Here is a 12,628-nt window from a genome sequence, read left to right as displayed (position 1 = left end):
TTTGTTACTGCTTTTAAAGTTCTTTCATCTACCTTATTTGAACTTTTCTTTTCTTTTTTTTTTTTTTTGAGACAGAGTTTCGCTCTTGTTACCCAGGCTGGAGTGCAATGGCGCGATCTCGGCTCACCGCAACCTCCGCCTCCTGGGCTCAGGCAATTCTCCTGTCTCGGCCTCCTGAGTAGCTGGGATTACAGGCACGCGCCACCATGCCCAGCTAATTTTTTGTATTTTTAGTAGAGACGGGGTTTCACCATGTTGACCAGGATGGTCTCGATCTCTTGACCTCGTGATCCACCCGCCTCGGCCTCCCAAAGTGCTGGGATTACAGTCTTGAGCCACCGCGCCCGGCCTGAACTTTTCTTAAAATACGGGAAAATGTAGAACTCAATTACCCTTAATAATAACCAAACAAAGGCACAAAAAAGGACAGACTTTCCCTTAGCAACCCAGGGTTGCTGAGCAGTGGGGATAGTATCCCATGAGTGCCTCCATATTTCCTGGCCTCTGTCCAGAGAGTCAGGGTCATGTGACTAGTCCTGACCAATGGCCTGTCACCTCCAGTCTTAAACACTTAAGAGCGTGTGTGCAGCAGCTGGTCATGTTGCACACACTTGTAATCCCAGCACTTTGGGAGGCCAAAGTGGGAGGACTGCTGAAGCCCAGAAGTTTGAGACCAGCCTGAAAAACATAACAGGACCCCGTCTCTACACAAAATTTTAAAAACTAGACTATAGCCTACAGTCCCAGCTACTCGGGAGGCTCAGACAGGAGGATCTCTTGAGGCTTGGAGTTCAAGGCTGCAGTGAGCCATGATCATGCCACTGCACTTCAGCTGGGGAAACAGAGCAAGACTCTGTCTAAAAAAACAAATGAAGCTGGGCATGATGGTTCACGCCTATAATCCAAGCACTTTGGGAGGCCGAAGCCAGTGAATCACTTGAGGCCAGAAGTTTAAGACCAGCCTGGCCAACATGGCAAAATCCCATCTCTACTAAAAATACAAAAATTAGCCAGGTGTGGTGGCAGATGCCTGTAATCCCAACTACTTGGGAGGCTGAGGCAGGAGAATCGCTTGAACCCGGGAGGCAGAGGTTGCAAAGAGCCTAGATCGTGCCATTGCACTCCAGCCTGGGTGACAGAACGAGACTCTGTCTCAAAAAAGAAAATATAATGGGTGTAAGTTCTCAACTCTTTCCTTCACATGTTGCAGCGGCGAGGAAGCCATGTTTTAAGATGTAGATATCACAAGATGGAAGAGGCCTGGGACATCAAAATACTGGATGCAAGAGAGCTACAACTGGCCCAGTCTAACCCCGAGCAAATGAGAAATAAGCTTTTGTTGTACCAAGCCCCTGAGATCTGGGAGGTACTTTATTATTTTTTTTAATTAATTTTTTTTTTTTGGACAGAGTCTCGCTCTGTCGCCCAGGCTGGAGTGCAGTGGCCGGGTCTTGGCTCACTGCAACCTCTGCCTCCCGGATTCAAGCAATTCTCTGGCCTCAGCCTCCTGAGTAGCTGGGATTACAGGTAACTGCCATCATGCCTGATTAATTTTTGTATTTTTGTAGAGACAGGGTTTCACCATGTTGGCCAGGCTGGTCTTGAACTCCTGACCTCAGGTGATCCACCCGCCTCAGCCTCCCAAAGTGCTGGGATTGCTGGCATGAGCCACTGCACCCGGCCTGGGGTGAACTTTTTACCCTAATATACTACTGCCTGCCCTGGCTCAGCCAGTTAGTAAGATTAGAACCCGCATCTTTTACTATAGTTTTCATTCAACAGTATAATAAAATCATACCAGATTGGGAAAAAGCATTGCCAAGATTAAATGCCATAGCTTACTCATGGTAAGTCTTCAAAGCTTACTTGATTTAAAACAAAATATTTATTTGGTTTAAAATAAAATCGTTCACACCCAGAGCCAAGTAAAAAGAAAAAAGTTCCAAAACGCAAGGTTTGTTTTAACTTGGTGCTGATTTATTCCAACATTTAGGTTAATCCAAGAAGTCTGGATGCCTCATCTTACAGACAACCCTAAGATGAAATGGCCTCATGTTGCATCTAGATTTTATTTTAAGTTAAAAGGATGAATGGAAATATCCAACTAGAGTGTGACCAATTCGCTGTCTCACTCCAGAAAATCCCTCCCTTCCTCTCTTTCCTATTCTAATCCTACTCATCCTTTCAACTCCTTTTCTTAATGGGGAGAAAGCGCCACACATCAAATTTCTCAAACACTTATGTCACACAATTGCCTAGGCCAGGAGTTGGCACACTATTCCCATAAAAGACCATAGGGTAAATACTTCATGGTCTCCTTGCATTTATTTAACTCTGCCATTGTAAGGGCGACAACTGCCATAGATAATCCAGAAATGAACAAACATGGCTCTGTTTCAATGACATTTTATTTAGGGACACTGAAATTTGCATTTCATATAAATTTCATGAGGCGCAAAATTTTATTCTTCTCTTAATTTTTCCCAACCACTTAAAAATGTGAAAACCATTCTTAGCATATTGTCAATAAACAGACAGGCAGCAGGCAGTACTTGGCCCCTGGGCCAACTGTGGTTTACCAACCCCTGGCCTGGGCTCAGGAGGGGTGGCAACAATCTCTTAGGCAATTTCCGCAGTGGGAAGAGAACACAAGTATGGCTATTCTAGTTCTTCCACTTCCTGGTGGCTGGTGATTCTGGGCTATGATCCCAGAAGGCCTGAGTTTGTGCAGGAAGGCAGACGGTGAATGGCCAGGCAGGGACTGACAGGCAGTGAGGGAGGTCTCAGCTGGCAACTCTCAGTAGTACCTTTAGATGTGGTGGCTCATGCCTGTAATCCCAGCACTTTGGGAGGCCAAGGCAGGTGGATCACTTGAGGTCAGGAGTTCAAGACCAGCCTGGCCAACATGGTGAAACCCCATCTCTACTAAAAATCCAAAAATTTGTCGAAAAATACAAAAATTTGTCGGGTGTGGTGGCAGGTGTCTGTAGTTCCAGCTACTCAGGAGGCGGAGGCAGAACGGTTTGAACCTGGGATGCAGAGGTTGCAGTGAGCTGAAATGGCACCACTGCATGCCAGCCTAAGTGACGGAGCAAGAGTCTGTCTAAAAATACAAACCAAAACCCAGGGCAGTGAAAGCCACCACTGCTTCCACCAGCTTAACAGAGGGCAAGCCTGGGGAAGAGGGTGGACAGGATCCACTGTGCCATCCACAAATTCATCGGGGCACTCGGTTCCCAAGCCCTGACCACAGCCCCAGCTGTCCCCCTTGAGATCCTCAATGAATTCTGGCTTTCGGAACTCTCTGGATGCACTCCCAGCATTAATTTATTAACTTATGCCTCCTTCGCTGCAGCTCCACTACTCAGAATCGCCCCTTGTGAATCACCAGGTACTGACCCCACAGAGCTCATCCCAGGGCGCTGACAAGCCCCCAAAGCCAGGCAGAGCTCGGAGGGAAGGATGGCAGGTGTGGGGGAGGAGGAAATAATCAGGTAGACAGGCAGGGCAGGGTGTGGACAGGCCCAGAGAAGCAGAAAAGATTCACAAAGCCGCGGCCAAACCAGGATGGGGGCAATAGGAACCACCGTCCCCAGCAGGACACCACCAGCCAAAGCTCTTCTTCAAAGGGAAGGTGGAGTTTCTCCAAGGGGCTCCACTCCAGAATCCTTAAGGGACCCCTGATGGGGAGTCTGGCTCTGGGTGGGGCAGAGGATCTGGGTCCTCTAGACCTTCTGATGGAGGCAGTCAGGCCCTCACTGCCGGGCTTCACGGTGGGTTTACGCCTGTCTTCCCCTCAAGGCTCCATGCCACCCCTTTTCCTTTTGCCTGGCCAAATGATCCACAGCAACAAGCCCAACTGAGGCCCTCCCTGGTCCATGAATTCCTTCCAAATCATTTCAGTCCCAATCCTTGAAGCCTCTCCATTCCCTGAACCAGCTACTGCTGCTGCCTAGCCCTGGTCCTGAGCTCAGCACCACCATCTGCCATTTTCTTTCTTTTCCCGTTTTTTTTTTTTTTGAGATGGAGTCTAACTCTGTCACCCAGGCTGGAGAACAGTGGCAAAATCTCAGCTCACTGCAACCTCTACCTCCTGGGTTCAAGCGATTCTCCTACCTCAGCCTCCATAGTAGCTAGGTCTATAGGTGCATGCCACCACGACCAGCTAATTTTTGTATTTTTTGTAGATACGGGATTTCACTATGAGGTTCAAGCCCAGGCTTGAACTCCAGACCTCAAGTGATCTGCCTGCTTCGGCCTCCCAAAGTGCTGGGATTACAGGCGTGAGCCACGATGCTCGGCCCCATTTGCTGTTTTCTTATGAGTGAGTCAACTTTGCCTCAACCGTGGGCTCCTTGACGATAGGAGACAGCCTCGCACTTTGTCATCCCCACCTGTCCCAACAACACACAACAGATACTCAGTAGTACTTACTGAACTCAACTAAAAGCACATTAGAAAGATTAACACAATTAAAGTACAACATGAGATTGTGGCAACAAAAATAATTTAGAAGCTAATTTCTACGTGAAAATTTCCAGCAATCTCCTGGTGCCTTTGTATTTCTACGTCTCGCACCAGAATTTTAAATAAAGACGTGATTCAATGTTTTTAATCATCTTAATGCCTAAATTGGATTGACCACATTGTCAAGTCTGATCAGCTGCATAAATTGATCATTAAGAAGACTGGGGGGAAGCAGGGGAAGATACCAGTTGACGGAGAAATAATCAATTTGGCATTTGCATTTAAATATAGCTATGGCATTTTATTTATTCAATGCAATCTACGTAAGGCATGGCGAGCTGGGGAAGGCAGTGTGATTACCTGAGTCAGAATGGGTCCAGGAAACCGAGGTCAGCATTCTGTCTTCACAGAACGGACAGAGGGGCCTCCATAATCACGAGAATGCTGGTCTTCTAGAGGCTGCTGGAGAGGAGCAGTAGGAAGTCAGAATTAAGCAGAAGAAGCAGAGAGAGCCCTCGTAACCACAATGGATGTCATCTCTGGCCTGATTCTAGAAAATGACGCATGTCAGTGAAAAAGCCAATTGTAACAGTACCTTTTTATTTCTTGGATCATTATTAAAGGACCTGATCTTTCACGATGGAGTGTTTTTGAAACTGTCTCATGGGGCATAAAAAGATCCAGAAATTTGACAATACATGCCATCTCAATGTGAAATGATTTTATTTTACTACAACTGCCACTGAGATATTTGTGAGATCATTTTATGTACTACAGCTGCTACTCAAACACTTGTCTACATAAAGGAAAACATCAGAGCACCAAGAAGCGCTCAAGGCATTCCACCCCACGGACCAGCCTTGATCCACTGGGCAGACCAGGGATGCAGCCTGCAAAGTCGACGACTCTATTTTGTTGTTATAAAATGAAATGTCTCTGGCTCTCGTCCTCCCTAAATGGGCTGCAAGTTATCAGGCCATGGTTAACCAATAATCTTGCAAAATAGGAAAGCTGGTACATGAGACAGATTGCCTAATAATCTCTGGTGGGGGACATCTTTTTAATCCGGGTCTCAAGGATAACAAATCAATGAACTCTCTAATGAAAGGAATGGTATTAACCTACTCGCTGTAGTCTGAGAATGTCAGGAGTATATTGATTAGATTGGTGGTTCCCAAACTGTGGGCCCTGGAAGAGCAGCATTAACACTGACCAAGAGTTTCTTGGAAATGCAAATTCTTGGCCCCTACCCAATATCTACTGAGTCAAAATACATAATGTAGAATTAGGGCCCAGAAAGCTGTGTTTTAACAAGCTCTCCACGTGATTCTGATATACCTTAGATCAGGCGTCCCCAAACTTTTTACACAGGGGGCCAGTTCACTGTCCCTCAGACCGTTGGAGGGCCGCCACATACTGTGCTCCTCTCACTGACCACCAATGAAAGAGGTGCCCCTTCCTGAAGTGCGGCGAGGGGCCGGATAAATGGCCTCAGGGGGCCGCATGCGGCCCGCGGGCCGTAGTTTGGGGACGCCTGCCTTAGATCATTAATTTATCCACTCATACAAAGACATTCTGATGTAAAATAAAATCATGCTACTCTATTTTGCATTTAAGCTCCTATTAAGGACAAAGCATAGAGCTAGGGATTGGGGAGGGATGAACAGTCGGAGATGATAAAGAACTTGCCCTCAAGAAACATATTGTCCACTAGGGAAAATAAGACACTTACACAAGGGCAGGTGGCTCGCGCCTGTAATCCCAGCACTATGGGAGGCCGGGGTGGGCGGATCATCTGAGGTCAGGAGTGTGAGACCAGCCTGGCCAACATGGTGAGTGAAACCCCGTCTCTACTAAAAATACAAAAAAACATTAGCCAGGCCTGGTGGCAGGCGCCTGTAATCCCAGCTACTTGGGAGGCTGAGGCAGGAGAATCACTTAAACCTGGGCAGAGATTACAGTGAGCTAAAATCGCGGCCACTGCACTCCGGCCTAGGCAATAAGAACCAAACTCCATCTCAAAAAAAAAAAAAAAAAAAAAAAAAAGACACATATACAAGCAACTCAAATACTGGCAAACCGTGTTATTTCTTCTAATGGCTAGAGAGTGTCAGACAAAGGAGACATTTGTTTCTGTTTGGGGTGAGGAGTGGGGGATGCCATGAAAAGAAAGCATCATGAAGACAATAATAACGGCCTTGAGATTAGGGCGGGATTTTAACAACAACAGCAAAAAACCAGACAGCAACAGAAAAGAAGGCCCAGAGGTTGCAAAGCATGAGGGCTATCTGGGGGCACAGGGTAGCCAGGTCTGGCTAATACATGGGAAACCTGAAGGTGATCTGAGTGAGACAAGGTTACTTCCAAATGCAGACAGGTAAGAGCTAGGGGCTATTCTTCTTTTTTTTTTTCGTTTTTGAGACAGAGTCTCTCTCTGTTGCCCAGAGTAGAGTGCAGTGGCGCGAGATCTCGGCTCACTGCAACCTCTGCCTCCCAAGTTCAAGCGATCCTCCTGCCTCAGCCTCCAGAGTAGCTGGGATCACAGGTGCCCGCCATCACACTGGACTAATTTTTATATTTTTAGTAGAGAGAGGGTTTTGCCATGTTGGCCAGGCTCCTCTTTTTGATCTAAAGACCACTCAGCAGGCACCAGTGGCTTATGTTTAGAAATTAATGTCTGGGCTGGGTATGGGGGCTCACACCTGTAACCCCAGCACTTTGGGAGGCTGAGGTGAGCTCATCATCGCTTGAGCCCAGGAGTTCAAAACCAGCCTGAGTAACAGGGCAAAACCCCACCTCTACAAAAAATACAAAAGAAAACAAAAAAATCGGTGTGGTGGTGAATGAATGCCTGTAGTCTAGGAGGCTGAAGAGGGAGGATCATCTGAACTTGGGAGGTCAAGGTTACAGTGAGCCATGATGATGCCACTGCCCCATTTCCAAAAAAAAAAAAAAAAAAAAAATTCCACATCCAGTTTCCTTTTCTGTACTTTTGGCAGTGCATTTTCCAAAGGCAAGAAACTCAACTGCTTCAAGGATTAACAGCAGAGGGTTTGTCCAGGAGGAAGAACGCACACACAAAATTTTAAAGCAGGTACACGAATCTAGAAGTTACAATCGCCTCGGGCCATTCTGCAAAGGGGCAAAATGTTACCACCCTCGACAGCCCCTGAGGACATCTCTGGTTTTAGCCTTAAAAAAAAAAATACTGTCACTCAGGTTGAGAGGGGTATGACTTAATCACCAAAAAAGTTAAATTAACACTCAGCATCTCCAATTAGAGGAAAAAATACTTTTCATGATCAAGTTCGTATGGCTTTGCGTCTAGAAAATGGACAGAAATAGAACGTTTTATTTCCTGATGTTGGTAGGTAAAGAAGGGGGTACTGAAAATGGTTTTCATGTCACCCCAAGGCTCCGACTGCAATGAAGCAGAATTCAGAACTGGCAGTCTCTGCTGACCCATGCCAGCTTTGCCATTCCTTTCTGAGTCATTATGGACAAGGCACTAAACCCCTTCAACCTCAGTTTTTCATCTATCAAGAAAAAGAGGCACTGACCTACCCCACCTTCTTGGAAATCTAAATAAGAAAACAGAAATGAAGTTGCGGTGAAAATTATAAAGTGCCATACCATACAGAGGTACCGAATTATCTTCCTCATCGAGGCGTCTGGCTACTAATTAACACTGGTTATCCTACTGGCCTTTGAAAATATAAAAGCAATGTGTTTCTGATGCCCTTGAGATTCTCCTTTTAAATATTTGCAGATACAGCAGTTCTGAGGAGCAAACTTGGCATCAGCCAAACCATTCTCCCAAGAAGCATTTCAAGGTAAATCTTTTACTTGTAATTAAAAAGAAATCTTTTTTATTCCTCTAACCACGATAGAGCATCCGGTTATCTTTTAGCAGCTCCTGGTGAGCACAACTCAGTCTTCAGCAACACCGACATATACGATGGCAATAATTTATCATCTCTGCAGTACTTTAGTCCCAGATGGACCATTTACTAATTTATTTCCATATGTAACTGGCAGAGAGATTAATCAGGCTTCCAACTCGGAAACCTGAATTGCGCTTTATTCCCTTAACAGGCTAACTCTGGGCAAGAAGAGGCACACATTTACATAGAAACCAAGAGTTCCTCTTAAAAAGCCTGTCAGCCTCCGATGCAAGCCTTTACACACACACACACACACACACACACACGCACGCGCACACACACACATGCACGCACACACACACGCACACACATCTTTCCTGAGACAGCTCGCTTCTATGTCAGCTTGGAGGGCTGGTTCTTTCCTCAGATCCTCAAGGACTTCACACAGGAGCTGTGTCTGACACAAGAGCAGGCAGAGGTAAAACGTAACGCCAAATGCAGTCAAGTTGCAGCCACATTCCCCTCCCTGTCTGCAAGGTCAGTGGCTCGGATTTCTGAAAATGAAGAGATCTTTTTGCCACAGTGCTGCGCCCAGCTGGCCCGGCACGCGGTGCCCAGGCGCTGGAGGCATGTGCTTTCTTTTTTCCACTCTTTTTAAGGGTCTGAACTTGACTGAATTCAGCAGCTGCCGTGTCCTCAGCGACGGCTAATGAATTGTTAGCTTTGCTCCCGGTTCCCCTGAGCTCAACTCCCAGGCCACTTTTGTTTTTAATTCTATCCCAGTGATATCAGCGTTTAGCCAAGAGTGGTTAACGGTTGTCGGATGACGGTGTTTACATATAGAAAGCAAGCCAGACATGGACAGAAAGCACCAGCTGATCCCTGATGCCTTAAGCGGAACCCAAGGCCGTGCCAAGCAGGCTCCGCAGACAGGAGCGTGTAGAGCTATTGCCAGCTAAGCTAAGTCCACACACCTGGGGCGATAACGAACTCTGTCGCTTTGGAGAAGTCACTTGACAGTCAGCTTTAAAATTCTCTCCTCTATAATATGAATTTAGTTCCCTGAGGTCCCTTCCAGCTCTAAAATCTAATGATTCTATGAATATGAAAAGGATCAGCCATTCACCTGGTTTGTTCCGTGTGCTTAGCCGATGCCAAACAGCAGGAAGTTTGGAAGCATCTGAAAGTGGCTGAATGGGTCCAGATGCTTGCTGCTGTGACAGACACAGCCTTAGGAATTTCAGTAGCCAACGAACTCCTTTTGCGCAAAGAACATGAGCATTTGATGACTGGTTAACAATGCATATCTTTACAAGGTTTTAAAAATTCAATTAAATCCAACAGTTCCATTACAGTATTGTTCTAGGTAGGGCAAATCCTATAAAAGGACATCCATTCATGCCCCTTGTCTTTAATACACTTACGTGTTAGTTAAGGAGATACACAGCTAATCTTAATACAATGAAATATGTGCTATAATCATTGACAAGGAAATGGTTAAGTGAACATGAAGGATGAAGAAATCATTTCAATGGATGGGGGAGATTGGTAAGGTTTTACAGAAGAAGCAGAATTGAAGCTGGGCCTTGCAAAATGAAGATGGGACTGTGAGCAACTGGCCAGTGAGAGCAAAGGCCTATATGCTTCCAAGCGTGGTCGGGGCACAGTATTCAGGACTAACAGACAGGGGCACAGGATGCCCAAAGAAAGGAAGACATAGTGAGCTGAGAGGCTGGAAAGGAACTCGAAGTGGTAAGCCTTGGCTGCCAGCCTTTCATGCTGTGGTCTCTGGGAATCTGCAGAAGCCCCCAGGCAATAGAGACTCCAAACCTCGGGAGGTTTATTTGGACAATTTCACCACCATTTACGACTGGGAATAAGATCCGTCTGTACCTTCATTTTTCTCTTACTCATTCCACCTTGCCACTATTTGGGAATCTCTCAAATTTATTTTTTTCTAAATCAACGTCCTGGCCCTCTGAAGGCAAGCAGTTCGGTTTCCTCTCAGCACTGCCAAGACTTCACATTCCAATGACGAGTTCGACCTAGCGCTTTACATTTAGGTTAACGTGTTTTTCTACTCTTACGAAAGAGTTAAAATAGCGTGACATGGACAGGTATTTGGTTTTGGTTTGTTTCTACACTGGAAAATATTTCTGTATGATGAAAAAAAATACACAAACAACCTGACTGTTGGAAGGGTCTGCTCCACCACTCCCCAGAAAACAAAAGTTGAACTGGTCATCCAAGTAGTTCACTGAAACTTTTTGATCGCCAGCGTCAGAGTCCCAGGTTACGGATCCCAAGTTTTTCAAGGTCCTTCAGATACAATAACAGAACGTCACGTAAACGCTCTCCTTCCAGTGCTATTTGGTCCCCTCGGCCTGGGGGACCAAGCACAGGTATGCAGAAGCCCCAGGACACATGGGCCACACACCAGGCAAGCTAGGGCATGGCGATGGGGTCTGCCCTCCCATCCACCCCAAAGATAGGTCTTAACACTCCACTGAAGCGGGGGTACAAGTGGGCAGAGCAGCTCATCCTCTGAGAAAGGAGCTGCCTTCAGTATGAGCCACCATTAAAAAGTTTCCCAAGGTTTGCGCCTATAATCTCAGCACTTCGGGGGGCCGAGGCAAGAGGAACGCTTGAGCCCAGAAATTTAAGCTCAGCCTGGAAAATATAGTGAGATCTTTTAGTCGGGCATGGTGTGTGCCTGTAGTCCTGGCTGCTTGTGGCAAAAGGATCACTTGAGCCCAGGAAGCAGAGGCTATAGTGGGGTAAGATAGCACTGCTGCACTCCAGCCTGGGCAACAAAGTGAGAGCCTGTTCCAACAGAATAAAATAAAATAAAACCAAAAAACAACTCCCATAGAAGACACAAATTTCACTTCCCATCTCTGGACTGCTCAGACTACGCATGGGCATATATGGAAAGCTCCAACATTCATTTTATTTTGGATCACCTTATTTGGAAAGGCACATTGTGTCTACCCACTGGGGTGTGGTGCATTCCAGGGTTCAAGTCCCTGGTTTATGATTCAAATCTTATCCTAGCTGTCCACATGCATGGGTGCTAGGAAGCTCTGAGCTTGGAAGCTCTGAGTATTCTCTTAACATCTAGTCAAATAATTACTATGAAGTATAGTATGCAGTACATACTGTAGATGGTTCCCTGTGCACATTAAAAAAACAAAACAAAACAAAAAAAAAAACAGTCTCATACAGACCCAAAGAGCTGTATGCATTGCTTTTTCTAAAAGTCCACCTATGGTCGGAAAACTAACCTTCTTCAGATGAATAGATTAGCTTAAATTACCATGCCATTGTACAATCTCTTCACTGATACACGAATAATAAAACTATGAGGTAAATGTAGGCTTAAACCAAATAATGGGCATAAATTTTAAAAAATTTTGACATTAAAAACTCAGTATAAATTGAACTGTAAGATACTTGAAAGCTCCCACAATCATAATGTGCACATTGAAATCCATTAACCTAATACCTAGGTTGCTATTCAAAAGTAGGGGTCTAGCAGGCAAATAAATACTCATTTGAACACTCCTCCTAAATTACTGTACAATTTGGTTGCTAAGTCACACACTTACAAAGTCTATCATCTTTACTTGGTTGCTCTCTAACCAACAGTGAAGTCATATAAGGTTACAATGTGGCAGCATGAGATCAGCACAGATACCAGCAAATGGTACTAAAAAGTAGCAGTAAATGTCAAAGACAAACCAGGGTCAGCTTGGAGAGAATGAGATATTTACATAAGCATCCAGAAAAGACAATGGAGCCCCGATTTCCCCTTAACTGCACACCTAAACAACCTTTCTGCTCCTCACCTGATCATTCTGATATAAAAGCAATTTCTACAGTGATACATTCAAAGACCTTAGTTGCCATAAACTCAGCAGCCGTTACAAAGATTCTGTTGCACATTTGATTTGCTTTAAGACTTAGCTATTTCCAACCAAAGCTTTCATTTCTTATCCGTCACTACCCACCTCCAAAAAAATTAGCTTCATTAACAATATCCTTCTTTGATATGTCATCTGCCAAGGCCATTTTCTTACCTTTTTAACTCACTTTTTTTTTTTTTTCATTTGAGGATATTTACCCAAGCCAGGACAATTGTTTGACTGGAATCTTGCAACTTTCAACTTTGCCCAGATTTTGCCATCGTGCAGAAGGGGAATGCCGCAACCCCCGACACATCGTTCAGTTGAGCTAATACACATCTGAATCCAGAGCTATATTTTAAATTCTTTTAC

General features: G+C 45.3%; 1 protein-coding gene across 15 annotated transcripts in view; it reads right to left on the bottom strand.

Moving 5' to 3' along the window:
* The window catches only part of FOXN3 (forkhead box N3), a 470,182-nt gene that overhangs the window by 333,411 nt on the left and 124,143 nt on the right, over positions 1–12,628 (bottom strand). For 10 of the 15 annotated variants that reach the window (XM_074393488.1, XM_074393486.1, XM_074393483.1 and 7 more), the window contains one exon: positions 4,828–4,929. The exons of 1 other annotated variant lie outside the window; for it this stretch is intronic. The gene's annotated coding sequence lies outside the window, so the exon portion shown is untranslated. Of the gene's footprint in view, positions 1–4,827; positions 4,930–12,430 lie in introns of all 15 variants that reach the window. 4 more of the 15 variants (XM_074393489.1, XM_039469466.2, XM_074393485.1 and 1 more) reach the window with 2 other exon arrangements.

Source organism: Saimiri boliviensis, chromosome 2 (genome assembly GCF_048565385.1).
Source record: "Saimiri boliviensis isolate mSaiBol1 chromosome 2, mSaiBol1.pri, whole genome shotgun sequence".
NCBI classification, from domain to species: Eukaryota; Metazoa; Chordata; class Mammalia; order Primates; family Cebidae; genus Saimiri; species Saimiri boliviensis.
Note: the sequence above shows the minus strand (reverse complement) of the source record. Positions and strands in the feature narration are given on the sequence as shown.